Source organism: Schistocerca americana, chromosome 2, assembly GCF_021461395.2.
Source record: "Schistocerca americana isolate TAMUIC-IGC-003095 chromosome 2, iqSchAmer2.1, whole genome shotgun sequence".
Lineage (NCBI taxonomy): Eukaryota > Metazoa > Arthropoda > Insecta > Orthoptera > Acrididae > Schistocerca > Schistocerca americana.
The window spans coordinates 413,671,313-413,693,152 of NC_060120.1; the positions used below are offsets into that span (position 1 = coordinate 413,671,313).

At 42.4% G+C, this 21,840-nt stretch overlaps 1 protein-coding gene across 1 annotated transcript in view; it reads left to right on the forward strand.

Moving 5' to 3' along the window:
- The first annotated feature begins 16,945 nt into the window (after positions 1-16,945).
- Positions 16,946-21,840, forward strand: part of LOC124594742 (asialoglycoprotein receptor 1-like) — a 50,012-nt gene continuing 45,117 nt past the window's right edge. Inside the window, exon 1 of the mRNA XM_047133119.1 lies at positions 16,946-17,188. The gene's annotated coding sequence lies outside the window, so the exon portion shown is untranslated. The remainder of the gene's footprint in view (positions 17,189-21,840) is intronic.

The window sequence follows — 21,840 nt, forward strand, 5'->3', positions numbered from 1 at the left end:
CCAAGAAAGTCCTAACAGATGAATTTCTAACAACCCTAAAGCGATGCACAAGAATGACAGACTTCGAAATCCGGAAATTAGAGAAGAACAGAATATATTTAATAGCCTCAATAAAATACAACATGTCTCGCAACAGTGAGATGAGAAAGATAAGATTCCACCCATTTGGGAGAAGCTGACAAGGAGGACGAAGAAAGTGAAGGGTATCGTAACAGGTGAAACACAAAGAGTACTAATGTTTGGATTGATGGTGATATTTATAAAAGAAAGAGGTGGTAAATCCTATCTCATTATTTCGACACATTCAACGAATGCACACGTCTACTGGAGCACAAAAAGAGACTAACGAACATAGGGAGAAGATAGTGTAAGTGACAATGGATATTAAGCGCCTGCCAGTGTATGACTAGCTTCCACTGAAACGCCCCATCCATGCCATTCTGTTCCGACCGGAAGTTATACTGGGAGTCTCAATAACATCACAGTGCTGAGGTCGAGGCCACAGAACGCAATGTGATGCCTAGGTTATTGAATCAAAGGACAGAAGAATGAATTACACTTTCTGCAAATATGAAAGATAAATAGTATTGTATTTGCCTTCATTACTTGTAGCATTTTTGTTCAGCAACTTTAAATGCAATATAGCCAAAAAAAATTTAGATTCTTCTACACATATAAAACAAAAATACACGTGGGGCCAAACATCAAAACAGTAAAGAGCCTTCCTAAGTGAATGATACTGGTGTAATAAAACAGCTGCACCTAAAGTAGGCACTGACGATTGTACACAAACGAGGCAACAGTAATTTGTCGAAATGCAGGAACATATATTTATAAGGATATTTGTTTGGATTCTGTTTGATGAACTTTAAGAGACGTATATGAACCGTTTGCCTCAGGATAGAAGGAGACTAGAGGCAAGTGAGCATTTATATGCACAGAAAGTCCTAGAAAGGAAGAAATTACATCCAGTTCGTAATTAAAGAAATTCGTTAAGAAAAATATGCTTATCAAAATAGTGAATGAAAGAAAAATTGGATTTATTGTTTATCTCGTTCGATTTAGGTGGTTTAACAGGATATTAATGGGAAAGTGAAAATGAAGTCCCCTGCTTCTAGGCAGAGCGTAGGGGATCGACGCGGGAAAACCGCACCGCCATACTAGGCAAGGTCCTAATGGAGGTGGTTTGCCGTTGCCTTTCTACGACCGTAATGGGGATGAACAATGATAATAAGGACGGCACAACAACACACAGTCACCTTGGGGCAGGTGAAAATCCCTACCACGCCGGGAGTCGAAACCGGGACCCCTTCTCAGGAAGCGAGAACGCTACCGCGAGATCAAGAGCGGTGGACAAGGGGAAAGTACACACATAAAAAAAAGTTTTGCATCACCTCGGTTCCAAGAGTTCCGTAACGTGTACAAAAGCTGTAATTGAGATAGTTATAAGTATCATTTTCGCCCTTTTTATTGCTCCCGCCGGAAGTTGATGACAACTTCTAAAGGACAATTGCCTCCTTATGGTAACGTGTAGAACATACGTCGTGAACGATTGTCTACTCAGCACAGATTGCAGTGTTTTACTGGAATTCGTTCCGTGGAGATGCATGTCAAACGCAATATTCCATCACATTTACAAGTGTATGGTTACCACGTCCGTGTCATTTATACTGGCAAAGAGAGAACCTGCTTCCTATGTAATGAAAGTGGACACGTTCGGTCTATTTTCCCGCAGAGGGGTTTTGTATTAAAGCCGTCACTAGTGCAGCGTCGCAAATTGACGGTCGCTGACCTTGTTCCTTCAAATCCCGTAGTCGGACCTACTTCTGATTCGTACCATAATGAAAAAACGGTCCAGTCAGTCATGTCAATGAATTTCCGCCCTTACCTCCACGATAGGTTCAGAATCCTATTGCCATCAGCGTAGAACCTGTAACGGTAACAAACAAGTGACGTCGCACTCAGGATGGTGATGGTGAGGATTTGGCAGTGCCATCTGCGGCCAACCTTTTCCGCATCGACTGTATCCCCTGCTCCTCTCCATGCTACAATACCTACCGTCCGTGGTACGGTGACTGGTGAAGAAGTTATCTTCAGCATCCCTCCTGCTCGCGGAGTGGGTCCTTCTGAGATGCGTGAGTGCGGAGAGGGAACTTAGTTCTCCCCTTCGTCTTTGTGTCCTCCGTTACAGTATGAGACGATACAATGTCCTCCTGCTCCTTCGTGTTCAGCTGCCGACGGTTTCCTGAATTTGCCGACTTCAGCAACTCACGCGGAGAATAAAATTAGTGACCTAGTATCACCTGTTGCGTTGGCAGTTCCACAAAATGCTTCCGCCGTAGTGACTGAAACTGCATTACACGACCCTAGCGCTGAGGGGCAGGAAGCTGTGCCTATGACCCCTCCCACTCCTCCGTCTGCAGAGGCCGCCATGCCACAAAGCTTACAGAAACTGCGAATACAACCTGACCGTGCTGTAGCACGTAAGAAATGTAAGAAAGAAAGATTGCGATGTCGGGGATTCTGGTCCCCTGATGTCAGATTCCTGTGTGTATTCCTCAATGGACCTTGACACTGAGCTGTCTGTCTAATTCAGCTCGGACGTTCCGTACACCCCTGTATAGCTGTCATCAATGACCCGAGCCTACACGTTCCATTCCTTAAACATTAATCGTGTGGAATCAGAATTGCGATTGGCTTTGCTGCGACAGTTCATTTATGATTCATGTGCAGACATAGTCTTCTTACAGGAGGTGTTATTTAGGCATTTCTCCTTACCTGGTTTTCGCGTCATTTTAAATGTAGCACCCGAATATTCTACGGGGACCGACTTATTCCTTCGCGAAGGCATTTCTATTGCTGAGGTGGAGATGTTGGATTCTGACAGGGACATAGGCTGTCAACTTTCTAATCTTACCTCGGTTCTTTTATATGCTCCTTCTGGCACTGGTGACGCAGTGGATCGTTCGCGTTTTTATAAAGAGAATATTGTTTATCTATTGCGTAAGGCCCTCCGGGCATTCTGTTTGGTGGTAATTTTAACTGTGTGTTGCGTCCTGCACCTCAATCTCCAGATTTTAATTTCTGTCGGGAATTACATGAACTGGTCCGCTCCTTACGCCTACAAGACGTCTGGGGATGTAAATACCCTACGTTAGTTAAATTTATTAACTTTCCTGCGACTTCTAGTGGCCAGTTGGATATTTTACTTATCAGACTGCCTGCGAGATTGCATTCTTAATATTGAAGTCATCCCAGCTACCTGTACGGATCACTGTGCAGTGACTACAACCCTCAGTCAAGAATGGCAACCAGTCAACTTGTTTCACACTCCGTGGATGTTAAACATCGCTCACCTATCTGACCCCTCTCTCGATGATGTGATGCGAGTCCTGTGGGCCGGCCGTGGTGGCCGAGCGGTTCTAGGCGCCACAGTCTGTAACCGCGCGACCGCTACGGTGGAATCCTGCCTCGGGCATGGATGTGTGTGATGTCCTTTGGTTTGTTAGGTTTAAGTAGTTCTAAGTTCTAGGGGACTGATGACATTAGAAGTTAAGCCGCATAGTGCTCCTATTTAAACCATTTGAGTCGTGTGGGAGCGTAATGGCTCTGATCACTATGGGACTCAACTTCTGAGGTCAGTAGTCCCCTAGAACTTAGAACTAGTTAAACCTAACTAACCTAAGGACATCACACACATCCATGCCCGAGGCAGGATTCGAACCTGTGACCGTAGTGGTCTCGCGGTTCCAGACTGCAGCGCCTAGAACCGCACGGCCACTTCGGCCGGCGGGAGCGTAATCTGCGGTCCATTGCAAAGTACTCTTCCATCCTTGATTGGTGGACACAGCTGGTAAAACAGAGGCTCAGGCAAACTTTGATACTTTTCTGTACTGCCAAAACGCGAGACTTTCGGAGAATTTACGAATATTACTATTCCACGCCCCTCTGCGAATAGCGGATGTTAGGCGTGTAAAGGCAAAATTATTGACATTGAGAAGAATAGAAATGGAAGGGTTGAAAAATGATCCAAGCCACGATCATTGGTAACGTAAGAATTGACGTATCGTATCGGAGCAAGCTGATATAGTGCGTGTTATTCCGTCTCCCTTACTCCACCTCTCATTTTTTTACTACTGGAGTTAATTTTGTTCGACTGGTGGTTTTATTTATTTAGATATGATTATATATGTGTAGCAGCAAGTAAGTTTGTACATGGTAACTAGTAACTTTGCTTTACGATATTAAAGTTTGGATTTGCGATGTTCAGGCTGATATAAAACTGAAACTGAGAGCTGATGGCCGTACACAGAATTATTTGTAACAAGTAGCTATGGTTTTTATTCAATGTTATTACACTGTCTTTACTTAGTAATTCTTTCTTCATAAAAGCAAGTAACTTCGAGTAATGTTGAATAAATATTTCACTTTGGCTGTCTGAGTCACACTTGCACACGTATGTTAAGTTCAGACATGGAGTGGGAGAGGGAGGAAACACTTTTATCATAAATGTGGCACACCGTGGATCAAATTATTGCTTTTCCACATCTGCTCTGGATAAACATGTAGGGAACATTCACTTGCTACTGTAACGTAATCAAGAAAGAAAGAAAACTGTATCTGAACTCACTACCTTGCATCGTCTTCAGAAAAGTCAGTAATGAAATTCAAATGATCGTTACAGCACTGAATGTTGTTTGCGTTATGCAGTGGATTTTTGAATACTGTTAATTAGAATAGGCGCGCGGCTAGCCCGCGTTCTCTTAATCTCAGGTAAAAAACGTAAAATATTGCTTTGGTTTCACAGAGCAGACCTTGCCACAAAATGTGAAAATGATAAAGTCATAACACAGTTATTTGTTATATTTTTGCGACAAAAGACTCACGGCTAACATATACGTTTGCTTAACACGCGAGTTTTACTCGTAACGAACCCCAAAGGGAACGAAGACATTATTACAATGCTTTTTACTATTTATACATGTACTGAACTGTCCTTTTTATCTGAGCCACAGATCATAATCACTAATTCATTTAACAAGATTTTCAATGATAATAATTGTCATGGATCCAAAGTTAAAAAATGTATAAAATGTCAAATAATTATGAATTTTCTACATACACATATAGAACATTCGTGAAATGTTTACACAGTCTTGCTTTATTGCTTCACTTGGTCGTCTTTATTCGTGTTTAAATTATTTCTCTTTCGCCATGTGCGTGGCACTATATCGATACATGTTAACTGGTCTTACACATACGGAAAAAATTCTATCACACGCTTTTTATGACGACTGGCCAGGAGACGCTACAATGTCTTACACGAATACTATGTAGACATCCAAGACATCGATGAGTCCGGTGCAATGCTTGACGACCCACTAGTCAGCATCTCGTATACGACAATTACACCTGAACATAACGAAACGCTCTTAGCTGCGTTCCAGACTGAGGGAGTTTACAAATTTATTGTGGGACCACCTTCTAAATAGTCTCCGGGTCTGGATGAACTTCCCAAGACATTTTACGTGCGTTTTTGGCCGCTGCTGGGTGCTACCTTTACGTCTCTGTTGAATGAAGTTTTACAGGGTAGAGTAGTGCCGTCCTCGTTCAAAGTGGGAAAAATCATTTTAAGCCCGAAATGCCCTGGACCGGCTTCCCCTGATAGCTTTCGCACAATTACTTTCTTATACTCAGATTATAAGACTGTGGCTATGGCAGTTAATAGTGGATCTCTGATGCTGCCAAACATCAAAGCTGCTTGCCTGGTAGTACCATTCTTATTCCAATCGTCAAGTGTCGTGACGCGGTTTTGGTTGCTGCTGTTACGTCCGTCCCCTGTGCCCTTGATTTCCTATACTCCGATAGGCACTTTATCGTGTTAATAACGACTTTTTGCTTCGGGTTGTGGAGGCAGTTGGTTTCACTGTTGACACACGGTGAGTGTTCTCAAATTTGTTTACGGGTGTTTCAACTTCGGTGGTTGTTAATAGCCAACCGACGCCCCGGATAAATATCAGTCGGGAAGTGCCTCAAGGAAGCCCGCTGTCAATGAATTCGTTTGTGTTGTCTCTGGAGCAGTTACTTCGGATGCTAGCATCCTAGATGGAACGTTGGACGCTTTCTGGAAGGTCTATAGCTGTTCGTGCTTACACGGGTGATGTGATGGTTCTACTCTGCAATCGATGGTCATTGTCGGAGTTCAGGTGCACTACTTAATGAAGGTAAGGGCAAGCTTCTTAGTTCGCGACATTTTGATGACGCAGTTGTTCCATGGTCTACCGTGGTGGATCGGCTTACATCTCGTGGTATCGTCATTGATGCTGTCCACTCAAAATGGTGACACTCAACTGGAAATCTGTTACGGGAAGAATTCAGGAAGTGTTATTAAAACATGAAAGGCGATCTCTTACACTGCTCGAGAGCGTCCGAATAGTGGATGCATATGTTTTATGTGAAGCTTCTTACGTGGCCCAAATTTAACCGATTTCCTCGATGATGGCGACTGTATGGTTGCTTCTTATGGAAAAGACATATCTTTCGCTTACGGTATGAGGTGGTCACGAAGCCTCGTTCCTTTGTGTCGATGGGCCTGGCTGACATACGAAGGAAGACGCAGATACTATATCTGAGACGTAATGTTTTGATGATAACTCAAGAAACTCACACATCATGTCTCGTTTATTTGTATGTGTCCGTCCTGCTAGTCTTGAACCCCATATTGATGTTGGTCGCTTTCATTATAAGTTGAAACACATTCGTGACTTCTACCTTGCGGAGCGCTATTTAGGGGCTGACATTTTATGGAGACCCGTCCTCACCATGAAATTCCTACAGAATCGTTGGAAAGCAGTCCTTTACCCGAATCTCGTTGAAAGAGGATCGCCGCAAACAAACTGGGTGACAGTTTGGTGCAATATCAGCCTCCCGGTATTGCCGTTGAGCGTAGCGTACAAGATAGTAAATAACTTGATTCCAACGAACGAACGACTTTTCCGTATTAGGCTTAGCGACACGGATTTATGTAGTCGTTGTATGTCTACTGATACGATAAGATATCGCTTTACTTGTGGAGGCCATGTGGCAAATTGGTCTTGGATTAGGACGCAATTGGCCTTCCTTACTCGATCTTCTTAGTCTTTACACACTACGAACATCATATTGCCACCAGATTCTTCCTTTTTTCCACGCTCGAAAGCCCAGACCGTTATGTGGTTAGTGAGACACTTCGTTCTTTATGTTGTAGAAGGCGAGGGGGACGATCACATGAACTTCATGCAGTACAGCATCACGGCCTGCTAGACATGCTTGCGAGTGTCTCGAGATCTATACCTCTTCGCCAACACGTTGAACCTTGTTTTCCGTCGGCAAGGTGTTGGTTAATTTCATTTGTCTGATGTTAGGTGTTTTCCTTGTTATGTATGTTTCCCATATGACTCGCTTCGGTTTGTTCTTTCTTAGTTTGCCTGTTCACTTTGTTAAGTGTTTCGACTCAGTATCGTACTGTAAAATGTGTATAGACGAAGTATCTTTGAAATCATATTGGAATTTTTCTTAGTTTGCCATTTATAACATAATCTGATCCGTTGTCTTCCTGCTTTTAGATTCTATATAAAAACTTTTACATTTATAGAGAATCTAAAATAGGCATTAAGGTTACCTGAACTTCCACCCTCCCCCACCCCTCCCCTGAGGAAGGCCACTTGGATCCTAAAAATACTAGATAAATATAAAAAACACTAAACAAAAATTGTTTATACACATCATGAGAGCTTGGTGGTGGTTTTTCGGCTATGTTGTCGGTTTTCCTCCTTTCTTCTTTTATTATTGTTTCGTTATCATAACTAATTTTTTCTACCATTTGCAGCTTATATTACATGATGATTTGACTATGGTCTACTGAATTTTCTTGATAAGCACTGCGTCTCCAGGCCATCGGCCCATCGGGACCATCCAATCGCCGTGTCATCCTCAGGTGAGGATGCGGATGGGAGGGGCATGTGGTCAGCACACCGCTTTCTCGGTCGTTATGATGGTTTTCTTTGACCGAAACCGATACAATTCGATCTAGTAGCTCCTCAATTGGCATCACGAGGCTAAGTGCACCACGAAAAATGGCAACAGCGCATGGCGGCCCGGATGGTCACCCATCCAAGTGCCGGCCACGCCCGACAGCGTTCGGTGATCTAACGGGAAACGCTGTATCCACTGCGGCAAGCCCGTTGCTGAAATTCCATGATAGCACTCTGATTAAAAAGAAAAAAAGCTACGTGAAGCGCCTTGCCACGGTCCGCACGTCCTCCCTCTGCCACGGGTGTGTGTGTGTGTGTGTGTGTGTGTGTGTGTGTGTGTGTGTGTGTTGGCCTTAGCGTAAGTTATTTTAAGTTAGGTTTCGTAGTGTGTAAGCCTAGGGACCGATGACCTTGGCTGCTAGGTCCCATAGGAACTTACCACAAATTAAAGAAAAAATTAAGTATTTCAAAAATCTGTTGCTAATTTTATTAGAACCATCAAAATATAACGTTTTTCAAACTCACATAATTTTTGCTCTCTTGGAGCAAGATTCGAAGTTATAACTTTTTTTTTTGGTTGATTACCATTATCGACAACAGGTCTACTCAGAGTTGTGCAGCGCATTGCGTTTGGTTTTGGAGAACGATATATATGGCTCTGTTGTTGTGTTTGGGGGAAGAGACCAGACAGCGAGGTCATCAGTCTCTTTGGATTAGGGAAGGACGGGGAAGGAAGTCGGCCGTGCCCTTTCAAAGGAATCAACCCGGCATTTGCCTGAAGCGTTTTAGGGAAATCACGGAAAACCTAAATCAGGATGGCCGGACGCGGGATTGAACTGTCGTCCTCCCGAATGCGAGTCCAGTGTGGTAACCACTGTGCCACCTCGCTGGGTATATATGGCTCTCCGCACTCAAAGTATGTTCTCAGTTTTTATTAGGTTACGTGATATTACTCTTAAGAAATGTAGGCTGAATAAGGATGAAATTCTAGATTACATTGCTCTGATGTGCGAAAATCACAAAGGCTGCAGCGGTAGTGAAAATGATAATGTTTAGTTTTCAATAACGGTATTTTTTGAGCAGACTCCCACTGTAGATAATTCCTCGCACTTCACTTTAGTTTTCCCGTTGTTATGAAACAAGGTGCAGGGATCGCTGTAGGAGAGCTATAAGTTGGGTGATGGTTGACCGTGTTAAAATGCAGCACATCGGAATTAAATAGGTCGCAGCGGTCAGTAGGAATAATCGGTGATCGAATAAGAAACAATTTAGACTGCAAATTCTACGAGAAATGCATATGCATATGGTAGCACTCTCATAGCGCGTAATCTTTACATCAGCAAACTTATGCTTCCCAACCCAACTAAGCTCCTGAAGCATGTCGTTACAGCGCGAATGTGGTGTAAAAAATTCGTCTGGAAACACCGGGGCCTTGGTTCTCGGTTGCTGTTTGAGATGGGAACAAGGGGGATCAAAATTTTTAGCTTAGCCCGGACAAGCGCCCATTTGTATAATCATTCCAACATCTGTCGTACTCTGTTTTGCAGTATATTGCAAGATTTGAACGATGAACCGGAGCTGGCGCCATGAAAAATTGCTCGAATCGATTAATTCTCTTTGAAACGATTTTAAATGAGCTGAAATTAATCCTCAGTTAATGCCAACATTTATAAGTGCACCTCTCGAATTTTACGTGTGAAAGCGATTACCCTTAAATAACTTCGAAATGCAGCGATACTGAAGATTCATATTTGATCCATGGGTATATCGGATATTAGGCTAAGAAAAATTTTGACCGTTTGAAAAATCTTTCTTTGTTTGGATTTAAACAGCAAAAAACACGTTTTCCTGGGAGGATTTTGAGAGACGCCACTTCTGTACATTAAACTCGTGAGAATCGGTTCAAATTTTGCAAGAAGGTAAATAAATGGGCAAAGTCAAAACTGTTTCTAACCAATAATTTCTATCGGTTGTGGAGCTACATGGTTTAAAGTCGAGGTAAGTATAGCACGTAAAATTCGTTCTTAAATGAATTGCGTGCATGGAAACGATTTAAAATGAATCAAATATTTTAAAAAAAAACATTCTTACGATAAAATTGAAAACTGGCTTTCAAAAATCTAGCTTGATTCGGATTATAGGGGAAAAACCAAGCTTTTTTATTTTTTTAGCATATGCCAAGTTTTTGTTTCGGACTTGTGCAACTCGGTGCAAATGCTGTAAGAAAGTAGGCAAGTACATGCGATTAATGGTCACTCCTTTGCTTTGAAAAAGACTTATCCGTTGCCACGGTATAAGCAACATGGTTCGAAAGACAATGGGAAAATTCTGTACCGGTTCAGTTGTAGCCCGAGTCAACAAAAATCTACGTCGGTTACCAAGCTATGGCAGTCTAATGTCAAAATTGTGGTATAGTAAAAGCTGGGAACCAGAAAGAAAAATATTCTATTGTACGCGAATATGTCGTGGACAGAGTTAGGGATGTAAAAGAAGGGAATAACTTTTCGACTTACGTGCAGCTTCAAAGAAATTTAAATCAAAATATTTTGACATTTTTGCGCTTTTTCACGCGTTAACCCTAATTCCCCGGCGCAGTGAGCTCTCTTAGACCTACCTCATTTTATACGTATGGCGAGGGGTACAAGAAAAATAGACTAATTTATGTGCTTCTAGAGCAGGATGCATCTACAGCAAAATGTATCTGAGGGTGGTGGTGCATTTATAATGAGAAGCCTAGAGTGGGGACGCATGCTTCCTAATCTGTATTGACAGGTTGTGTCATATTGCGTGACATGTCAAATACTATGTTGGATGACATGATGGCATGTGTCATGTTATACGACATGACAGCACGTATCGTGTTACTTTACTTGACGCAATGTAACTACATGACATGGCTAGTAAAAGTAACAATTACAAAATCGCGAAGCGAATGCAACAAGAGGTTTTGATTTAAATGTCTTTGAGGCTACCATATATATCGAAAAACTAGTTCCTTTCACTTATGTCCGTAACTATGCATATTCACCTTATTTTGTGCGACGATAGGAGTATTTTTCATTCTAGTTACAAACTTGTATAGACAGTGATATTTAAGATACATGTTCAATAAAGCGTCATTTTTACTTAATACTAAGATTATTACTCTCAGTTAACTTGAAGATACAACATGCCGTTGTTACCTGCATCTATACAGGTGCCAGCACGCATCTCGTGGTCGTGCGGTAGCGTTCTCGCTTCCCACGCCCGGGTTCCCGGGTTCGGTTCCCGGCGGGGTCAGGGATTTTCTCTGCCTCGTGATGGCTGGGTGTTGTGTGATGTCCTTAGGTTAGTTAGGTTTAAGTAGTTCTAAGATCTAGGGGACTGATGACCTGAGCTGTTAAGTCCCATAGTGCTCAGAGCCATTTTTTTTATACAGGTGACAGATTGGGAGGTATGTAGGACTCTAAGGAGCTTTGTTTCTGTCAACGATGACACATGCGGCACTTCTTGATTTTCCACACCTGAATGACTCCGTACTGCCGTGAGCAAAAAGAGAGATATTTTTTTAATGTTCTGCTCTCGTTTCGTTATGCGTCCGTTACGATGGTACGCAAACAAACGTACGGTTTGTAGCACAGCATGTTTTCGTAAACTGTACACCGAGGATCTGAAAATGATAGCTTAGTCTGCCGAAACTAGTAATCATCCACTGTTCCTCTGAGCGTTAAAGGCAATAAAAACTTCAACCTGAAGCTTTCTTTACACTAATTCTTGCTCCATCTCCAACTGGCAATGTCAGATACTTTTTTGAGTCATCAGTCGTCTGACTGGTTTGATACATCCAGTCACGAATTCCTCTCCTGTGGCAACTTCTTCATCTCAGAGTAGCACTTCTAACCTATGTCCTCAATTGTTTGCTGGATGTGTTCCAATCTCTGTTTCTCTCTACAGTTTTTACGCCCCACAACTCACTCTAACACCTTGGAAGTTATTGCTTGATGTTTTAAGAGATGTCCTATCATCCTGTCCCTTCTCCTTGTTAGTGTTTTCCACATATTATTTCCTCTCCGATTCTGCGCAGAACCCCCTCATTCCTTACCTTACCAGTCCACTTAATTTTCAACATTCGTCTGTAACATCACATTTCGAATGCTTCGATTCTCTTCTGTTCCGGTTTTCCCACAGTCCGTGTTTCAATACCATACAATTCTGTACTCCAAACTCAGCTTCTCAGCAATTTCATCTTCGAATTGAGGCCTATGTTTGATACTATTAGGCTTCCCTTGGCCAGAAATTCCCTTTTTGTCAGTGTTAGTGTGCTTTTGATGACCTCCTTGCTCGGTGCGTCATTGCTTATTTTACTGTCTAGGTAGCAGAATTCCTTAACTTCGCCTTCTTCGTGACCATTAATCCTGATATTAAGTTCGAAGCGGTTGCGCATTGTTATGCATAAAATTGAAGCAAGGGGCGAAAGCACCCCTTAATAGACGCACATGGGGAAAGTGTACAGTGTAAAACTACGTTGACAGTTCAGTATACAGTCCTCAAACATTTTGAGGTCAGGGCGCCTATACAACATTAGGTTGACTCCGAACCATAACACCTGAACTACCAAGACGATCATGTCCGACAATGCTGGACGTAGCCCTACACAGTGCGAGATGTGAATATGTGGTGCATCGACGTGCATTGTCCCCATTTTCAGGAGTGCTTTCGGCCCTGACTTCATTCTTATGGCTGACAACGGGCGACCGCATCTAATAGCGCTGGCGGAGGAACTTCTGGAACAGAAAAATATGCAGCGAATGGACGGCACTGCTCGTTCCCCGACTTATATCACGTCGAGCACGTGTGAGATTCTTTTGGAAGACTTGTTGCAGCACGTCCACATGCTCCATAGACCACCCAGCAGTCGTCAACAGCGCTGGCCGAGGAATGGAATGCCCTGCCACAAGACCACGTCACCAATCTTGCAGCCAGCCATTAAGAATCATGTTCCGCCGTTTATAATATCCAGGGGAACATTATTAATGGCGGTGACTTCACTGCAGTTATTGCCTTTCAATAAACGTGTCAGTATCAAGTACCTCGAGTTCCTAAGATACGCAAATGGTTCAAATGGCTCTAAGCACTGTGGGACTTAAAATCTCAGGTCATCAGTCCCCTAGACTTAGAACTACTTAAACCTAACTAACCCAAGGACGTCACACATATCCATGCCCGAGGCAGGATTTGAACCTGAGACAGTAGAAGTTGGGCGGTTCCGGACGGAAGCGCTTAGAACCGCTTGGCTACAGCGGCCGGCTTGAAAATTCGTCGTAAGGTCTTATGCGACAAAACTGCAGAGGTTATCGATCCCCAAGCTTACACACTACTTGTTCTAACTTAAACCAGCTTACGATAAAGACAACACACACACCCATGCACGAGGGAGGACTCGATGCACTGACGGGGGAGCCTAAGATACGCAGCTGCCGCAGTTGCGGAAGACGTTCCACTGGACATGAGGTAGTCAATGTGGTACAAACATGGCGGATGTCCCTTCGCGTCCACACGTATAACGAAGAGCGTAGAACGGTCGTTCAGAAAATGCAAAATGGGCTGCACACTCACCAGACTTAATATTTACATATTTTCATCTGTGTCTAAAATAAAAACAAGACGTCTATTGGGAAACATCTACGTCTTCTGAAGTCATGTAATGCATTATAACAGGGGCCTGTGCTGCCGTTAACTCCAGACGAAATTCATCGTGAAATATTATTTCTCAGAATCACTTTGTAGCGGGTAGCAATGCCTAAGTTCATTTTGAGCACTTTTTATAACAGCCGCGATAGTAAACCCACGGACTTTACCTGTGTTACGTATTTGACTTGAATTCGATATAATAGGGCTGATATCGTGTCTCTTTTCCGATCGGCGGAACAGTGGTTTGCGCTTCTGTTGTCTTGATACTATTTGCTCAGATTCCATACACGCTATGTCACTCAAGTTCTCGTAGGAGTCCATTACAAACGCCACAGAAAAAAAAGTTCCATTAGCATAAAGCAAAGTCGGTGACGTAATCCAGTGACCATAAATTATAAAAATTACTTTAGAACGTCAGGGAATTTGCCATAAAGTCCGATACAACTTGACGAAAATAGCACATCGATAAATTTATTCATTACTGATAAATTTGGGGTGCCGTCTCTTAGGTGCTTCAAGCTGTATATATTGTGGGTCACGTAAGATGCAACACTCTTCTTGTGTCGTGATGGCTCAAGAAATCTAAACAAATTATAATACACAAAGGGTCTTGTAATATTCTTGTTTGTTTTCTTCCTCCTGTAACAACCGAGATATTCAAGCAAATATGCATCTTTAAATGGAATTATATACTTTGTTAACGGCAGGAGGAAGTTCTTGAAAAGACGAGTATACTGATAGAACAATTGTTAATGTTGGAGTTGAATCTTCTCGAAAATTTATTCTAAAACGTGTTACACTTTAAAGGTAAAGTGACCGTAATTAGATATCATGGTTTACAAACAACGAAGTACGGCTCTAATGCCAGACTCCGTCGTTGTGTTAAGGCTTGCGACAGTTTACTTGTTTCCATAAAAGATGTTAAAGTAAACATATGTACACTGGAAACAGTTTTTCTAAGCCCCTTCTGATACTCTGGAATGCAGCGTATAGTTCCATTAACGAAAGTAGTAACTCACTCCGTAACTGCGCCGCATAAAGCAGGTCCAAGACGAAATACGTGTTATCTTGACAGCCTAGGCCCATCTCCTAGTTGCATATTACGACCGAGCCTAGCATTGCTGTATTTGTCTCTTCAAGAGATTTCTGATGCCGTTAAAATAATTATATCAGTCCATGAAAAAACATAGTAGCTGCAATTTCGCAGTTGTTGCAAGAGTTAAGGTGATTAAACATAGGCCAAATTACGTATCCCTCTGCGTGCGTCATTGTCGGTAGCAATGTTTCGACTTCTTGAACAGTTCCGGTGTTTCAAAGTGAACAAACGGGTTTTAAGGTTTTGTAGCATTTATTACATTCAGCTTACAACTATCGATAATACACCAAGAGAAAGACCAACTCAAACAGTTTTGTTTGTACACCTCTGCGGAAAGAGAAGTGTGTGGAAGGACCAAGAGTGACTGAAAAACGTGTTGAACGAGTAAGAGCCTTTCATACATAACACCAAGAAATTACTTACACGTATGTGGAGACTTTTATGGAGACACTTAAAACTACGTCCTTATCGTTTGCTTTTGCTACAAGCTCTACTCCTGTATGCCAGGGTTTACGTGCAATCTTTGCAAACGAAATGTTGTTTCATGACGATGAAGAGTTCCCGGATCGTGTCGTCTTCAGTGATAAGCCGACATTTTACCTAAGTGGAAACTTGAACACGCATAATGTGCGCATCTGGAAGTCAGCAAATCCTCACGGCATCATACAGCTGCAAGGAGACTCTTCGAAATTGAGTTTTCTTTTTCTCTTTTGTGCCATCTGCCGGGTGAAAGACTTGGACTTTCCTTTCCGGTGAAGCAACTGAAACCGGTGCTTATTATCTTGATGCGCTAGAGCTATGGCTTTTTCCTCAATTGGTAGAAGCTTAACCACCAAACTTTGCCAGCAAGATGGAGTGACACCACACTGGCGTAACTCACAATGAGATTGGTTAAATGACGTTGCAGCCGACCGCTAGATTGGTCACAAGGGCCCGAATGATGGGCTTGCTTCGCATAACCACCACGTTCACATATTAATTGACGCCATGTGAATGGTTCAAATGGCTCTGAGCACTATGGGACTTAACATCTGAGGTCATCAGTCCCCTAGAACTTAGAGCTACTTAAACCTAACTAATCTAAGGACATCACACACATCCATGCCCGAGGCAGGATTCGAGCCTGCGACCGCAGCAGTCTCGCGGTTCCAGACTGAAGCGCCTAGAACCGCTCGGCCACAACGGCCGGCTGACACCATGTGATTTTTACCTTTAAGGGTTCATGAAGGACCATGCTTATGGCCGGTCGGTGTCGCCGAGCGGTTCTAGGCGCTACAGTTCGGAACAGCGCGACCGCTATGGTCGCAGGATCGTATCTTGCCTCCGGCTTGTATGTGTGTGATGTCCTTAGGTTAGTTAGATTTAAGTAATTCTAAGTTCTAGGGAACTGATGATCTCAGATGTTAAGTCCCATAGTGCTCAGAGCCAATTGAACCACTTTTGAACCATGTGTATGTGCCTCCGTTACCAGCTAATTTACCCGACTTTCCAGGGAACTGATGATCTCAGATGTTATGTCCATAGTGCTCAGAGCCAATTGAACCATTTTTGAAACATGTGTATGTTCCTCCGTTACCAGCTAATTTACCCGACTTTAGAAACAGCGTTGTTGCAACAATTACGCCAGACGCACTGTTACAGATTTGGGAGGAACTCGCATATCGACTCCATATGAGCGAATGGTGCTCTCATTGAAACTCTTTTATTTGCTGTATCATTTGATGTATTATTTACAATTGTAAGTTGAATGTAACAAATGCTGCAAACTCTTAAAAGCAGTATATTGACTTCGTTACGTCTTAAAGCGACTCATTATGTGTACGATTATTCCTAACTGGTCGCCTTACTTTTATTTAAAATTCTGCAGATTTGTTCCATACACGTAGTGCAATATTTAGAGCCAGGGCCTGAGAAACGTCTTCATCCCACGTCGTCTTGCTTGAGAGGCAACCAGTGGAAAACGAGTACGATTACATTTTCCACTGACGTAGTTGCTAAGGGAAGCGGGAAGAACTAGCGTCGAGTGACGTGAAACGCGGACGAGCGCCGCTGGTGTTTTGCGGAAGAGAGAGGCGTTTTAATGCCAGGTAGACAGCCAGAAACCTGTCGGCACGCGCGTCACTGCGTCCTTGCGAGGCCGGGAGGGGGCCCGCCGCGTGCGCCTCGGCCGGCCGTCCTACTGCGCGGCAGTCAGCGGGCGGATGCACGGCGGGGTCGCGGCGAGGGAAGAGCTTAGCGCGTAATCCGGCAGGGGCAGCTGGCGGCGGCGCCGCGAATGACAACGCCTCTAATCCCTCGCCGTCACCGCAACAATAGCACCTGCACCTGCAGCGCCAGTGCCGGCAGCCGACACACGCGCCAGCAACCACGGCGACTCCCCGACGACCGGCCGCTGCAGCCATAGCTTCCAGTAAGTTACGCGCCGCGCTGCTTTCATTAGAGTTCAGTCCACCACACGCTGCCGCCTGTATTTGTGTTGGCAGTGCTCCACCAGCTCTGCAGTCGCCCCGTCACCATACGCAGACTCTTTGCTTTCTCGTTCCTTTTCACGGGACATTCACCACTCTTATTCTTTCTCAATTGTAATATACTCTACAGGTGTACACATTATTTTTTCTGAAAAAAGAAAGCGCTACCCAGTTTCAGGACATGTTTTCGATCTTCAGGTGCATCTAAAATGAGTCCATAAGGATGCGCAACTAAGGTTAAAATAAGTTAAAAATCTATTAAAATAGAGCATCCCTGGCACATGACTTGCGAAAGAATAACGTCTTCAATTCTAGGTCTTCGAGGAAGTCTCTTGCAAAGGAGGACAACGGTGCAGGCTTACGGACGCGCCACACATGGCTCCGCATGAAAGATGGGTGGTTTTTCTAACACAGTGCCTCATGACACCCATCAGACCAGCACGACACCCAACCCAAATTTGTGTGGCACGCCACTAAGCACGGACCGCGTTCTATGAGAGGCTATGGCAGACATAGGACTGAACAGGATATTCTCTTGGATGTCAGGTACCAGGGATGCACTATTTTAACATATTTTAACCCATTTTAACCTTAGTTATCCATCCTTGTAGGCTCACATTTTAATATGCACCTGAAGGTGTGACGTATATCCTGAAACCGGATACTACTTTGCTTTTTCAGAAATCAATAATATTTACAGCCGTAGCGGATTTTATCATTGACAATGATCATTGCTTTCAGTTATTCATTTACCGTATGCGGAAAGAATGTATTTGACTCCTGTTTTATGTTCACCTTTCAACGATGCAAATGCATCCAGCGACGTGTCACTACTGAAATAAACCACAGCCATTACGATTTTACCATTTATCTACTACATCAAATGTAGGCAAATAACGATGCCACTACGGTGTTGCAACCGTGACGAAACACAAATCAATTATGGATATCTAAAGGGTACGGAATCCATGCGGAATTTCCATCCAAACATTACATGGGAACGTTTATGCCGATATTGGTGTGTGTGTGTGTGTGTGTGTGTGGGAGGGGGGGCAATAAAGATGTTTTACTGAAGACAATTTGTAAATTCTTATTTTGGTCGTCACAGTTGCATGAGTATACAATTTATTGCTACAGTCGTTACGAGCTGACTCGCCCATATGAAACCACACACCGTGTTGTTAACCGAAAGTGGTTACGACGGCTTGGTGCCTAAACGTACAAATTGCTTCATACAGAACGAATTATGCAGATGGGATGGAAATCGGTAGATGTGATGCAGGTAGTTACGATATTTTGGAATGCAAAACGAAAAGTCACTTTCTAAATTTTAGGATGAAAAAAGGACACTATATATATTTTAAACTTATTACATAAGAAATAAACAAAAAATAAAACTGTTGGACGCACCACACATACCTACACTACTTTAGAGCCCACGTCTTACGTGTGGTTTTCATGGAACCGAATCTTTTTTAAAAGTGCATTCTGTTGACACAAATGTCGGCCGTTGTGGCCGAACTGTTCTAGGCGCTTCAGTCTAGAACCGTGCGACCACTACGGTCGCAGGTTCGAATCCTGCCTCGGGCATGGACGTGTGTGATGTCCTTGGGTTAGTTAGGTTTAAGTAGTTCTAAGTTCTAGGGGACTGATTACCTCAGAAGTTAAGTCCCATAGTGCTCAGAGCCATTTGAACCGTTTGAGCAAGTCGCTGTTTTGCTTCTCCAATTCACAAAACATCCACAGAATTTTTATTTATATGCAACCCACGTTCTTTGTTTGATAAGTGCGGTGTGGAATCCATTCAACAGGTCTTTTAAGTCCTTAGTTTCCGTCAGAAGACCCACGCCATCCGTCAATCCTGGAGTTGGTATTGGTTCCATTTCACCTTTAATATTTTTTCAAATCCTTTTTTCTTTTCTTTTTCAGTGTCCTTATTACATTTTCGGAGTACAAGTTGAATAATAGCGGTGACAAACTGTAATCCTAGTTTACACTTTCTTAGCACGATCTTGACAATCAAGTTTGGTTCTCGCACTTGATCTCCGTAAATCTTCTACCTCAGTCGTCTCATACATATCCAGACGCTCAACTCCTCAGGATTGAGTCATCTCAATTTACCTTACATAGTTTGAGGCTGTCTGCAGGTTCGCAAATGCTAAGACGTTATACTGATTTTCTTTCCATTACAGAGTGTAAAGACAAAGGCTTTTCCTGTACCTTTTCCTTTCCTCAGTCCTCACTGGTGTTCCTGCAGTACCATTTTTGTTTTTCTGTTTATGGATTTGATAAGAGTTTACAAGCTTGGAACCATACTCATTACCTAATTGTTCTCATATGTATCTGCATTTGTCGTCTCTGACAACGTGATGACAGCACTTTTCTGTAAATCTGATGGTAACACACCCGTTTCACACAAGTTTGACATCATCCACTATTGCCTATCCGCAAACAGACTGCCGACGCTGCAGAGGAATAGCATCGTTGCCTGTTGACCCGTTTGAACCCAACTCTTTAGACGTCATATTCTGGCAGCATATATATTCTTTCCACTTTTGACGTGCTTTGGGACTGTCCTTCGCCATCGTACAGGTATTCGACACACTCCAGGCATCTATTTTTCCTCTGGGTTTACATTTGCGTGTCGTAAATTAAGACACTTACATTTTACTTTTTCAAAAATAGGTTTAATCTTCCTGTAAACGTTTTCGACTTTTTCTACAATCACTAATATTTAATTTCTTCACATTTCTCTCTCTCATCTCTATCCCTCTATATACTATAAGCCGGCTTACTTTCCATGTTATCTGTGGCATTTCTGCCTCTTCTTTTGCTGTTACCTGGTGACCAATCTCTACTTAATTAGTTCCATTTCTATCATTTTCAACTAGTCTGCAGTTAAACTACTGTAAACACTTTTAGTTAGGTCATTGGTCAGTGTCTCAGGGATGCCGGATATCACTTAAATAACCGGTTTTCGGTTATACCGGTTTTTTTTTCATCTCCAGTTTAATCTGACATAAAATCGCTCAAAATAACGCTCATCTGACATAACCTCTACATCTGCATGGATAATCTGCAAATCACATTCAAGTGCCTGCCAGAGGGTTCATCGAACCAACTTCATAATTCTCTATTATTCCAATCTCGTATAGGAAGTGGAAAGAATGAACACCTGTATCTTTCTGTACGAGCTTTGATTTCCCTTATTTTATCGTGGTGATCGTTCCTCCCTATGTAGCTCGATGTCCGATATTCGGTTTTTTATTGCTGTTATGTACAGCAATGGAGATAGAAATCAAAAAAGACTGAAAAATTAAAAGACTACCACAGCCTTTTGCATATAAGGTTCAAGACATATGGAATCGAACATAAAATAAAATATGTAAATTAATGAAAACTTAATGCATTCGCGGTTCGCTGCTTTTCTCTAAAAGTAACGTTGGGGTGAATATTAAAAAAATTCTAATTTTTTAAATCTCAGCTCAAAACATGTTTTAGTGGAGGATTATACCACTATTTTGCCATTACGAAAAGTCAGTGCGTAAGGGTAAAAACTGTGTCTGGAAAACTCTATTCTTCGTTTTATGTTGTCAATTTCCAATGCTACAACCAGATAAAGGCGTGTAATGTTGACGAATGCAGAAGATCAGCTACTTTCTATTTTTATAGTGAACTGTGAATGACTTGTTAAGTTGTAATTTATTACTGTTGCCATAACTTTCTCTTTTATGATTCCATAGAAATCACCGACAAATAATAAGCTTTTGTGTAAAATTTATAGCTTTCTTTTTCTTTAATGATTTCGAATGAAAACCCGTTTAGAGTGAAATATGTATCTTTACATTTTCAATTGATTTTCTGTTGATAAAACCAAAAATGCTCTTTCAGAAATTTCAGATGAAGAATTTAGTTAGTTGGAAAGCTGTTAACACAGGTGCATTGTTTTGACTTTGGTTTTTCACTACTCGATCAAATTCTTCTAGCAATATTATATCTCCCACCTCATCTTTATCCATTTCTTCCCTTTCTATAATACTGTCTTCAAGTTTGTTTTCCTTATATGGCCGTTCTGTACGTGCACCATTTAGCGTCCGTTCGGTATTTAGTACTGTCATGTCAGCAAAGGTTTTCACCAACTTTGATTCCATGTGAGACCCTTGTGCACAACGACTGTATATTATTGTAAGGAAGGATAGGAGTGCAGCAATCAGTGGCAATCCCATTTGTTTTTTATTATTCTTGGATGTCCAGATTTCAGCTGTAAATAACCATCTTCAGTACATTTGAGTGAGTTACAAGCCAACCGACTCCCAGCAATATTTTACTAGTGTACCGCCAGTAGGAAACCACACCTGCGTCTCCGTGGCTGTATTTCCTCTTTGTCATTCCTGCTTTGCCATTTCGCACTTTAAAGTCTTATTGTTTGGTTTTCGGAACTATGTGTTCATTTGAAAACCATGAATTATGCATTAATTCTATTTGGAATTTATTCTGTCATCTTTCCCATCATATTATTTATTAGATCCATACAGTTTTTCTGACTGGAACTGTATAATTTCTGTGCTTTAAGCTACTCTGAAATTTCTTGGAG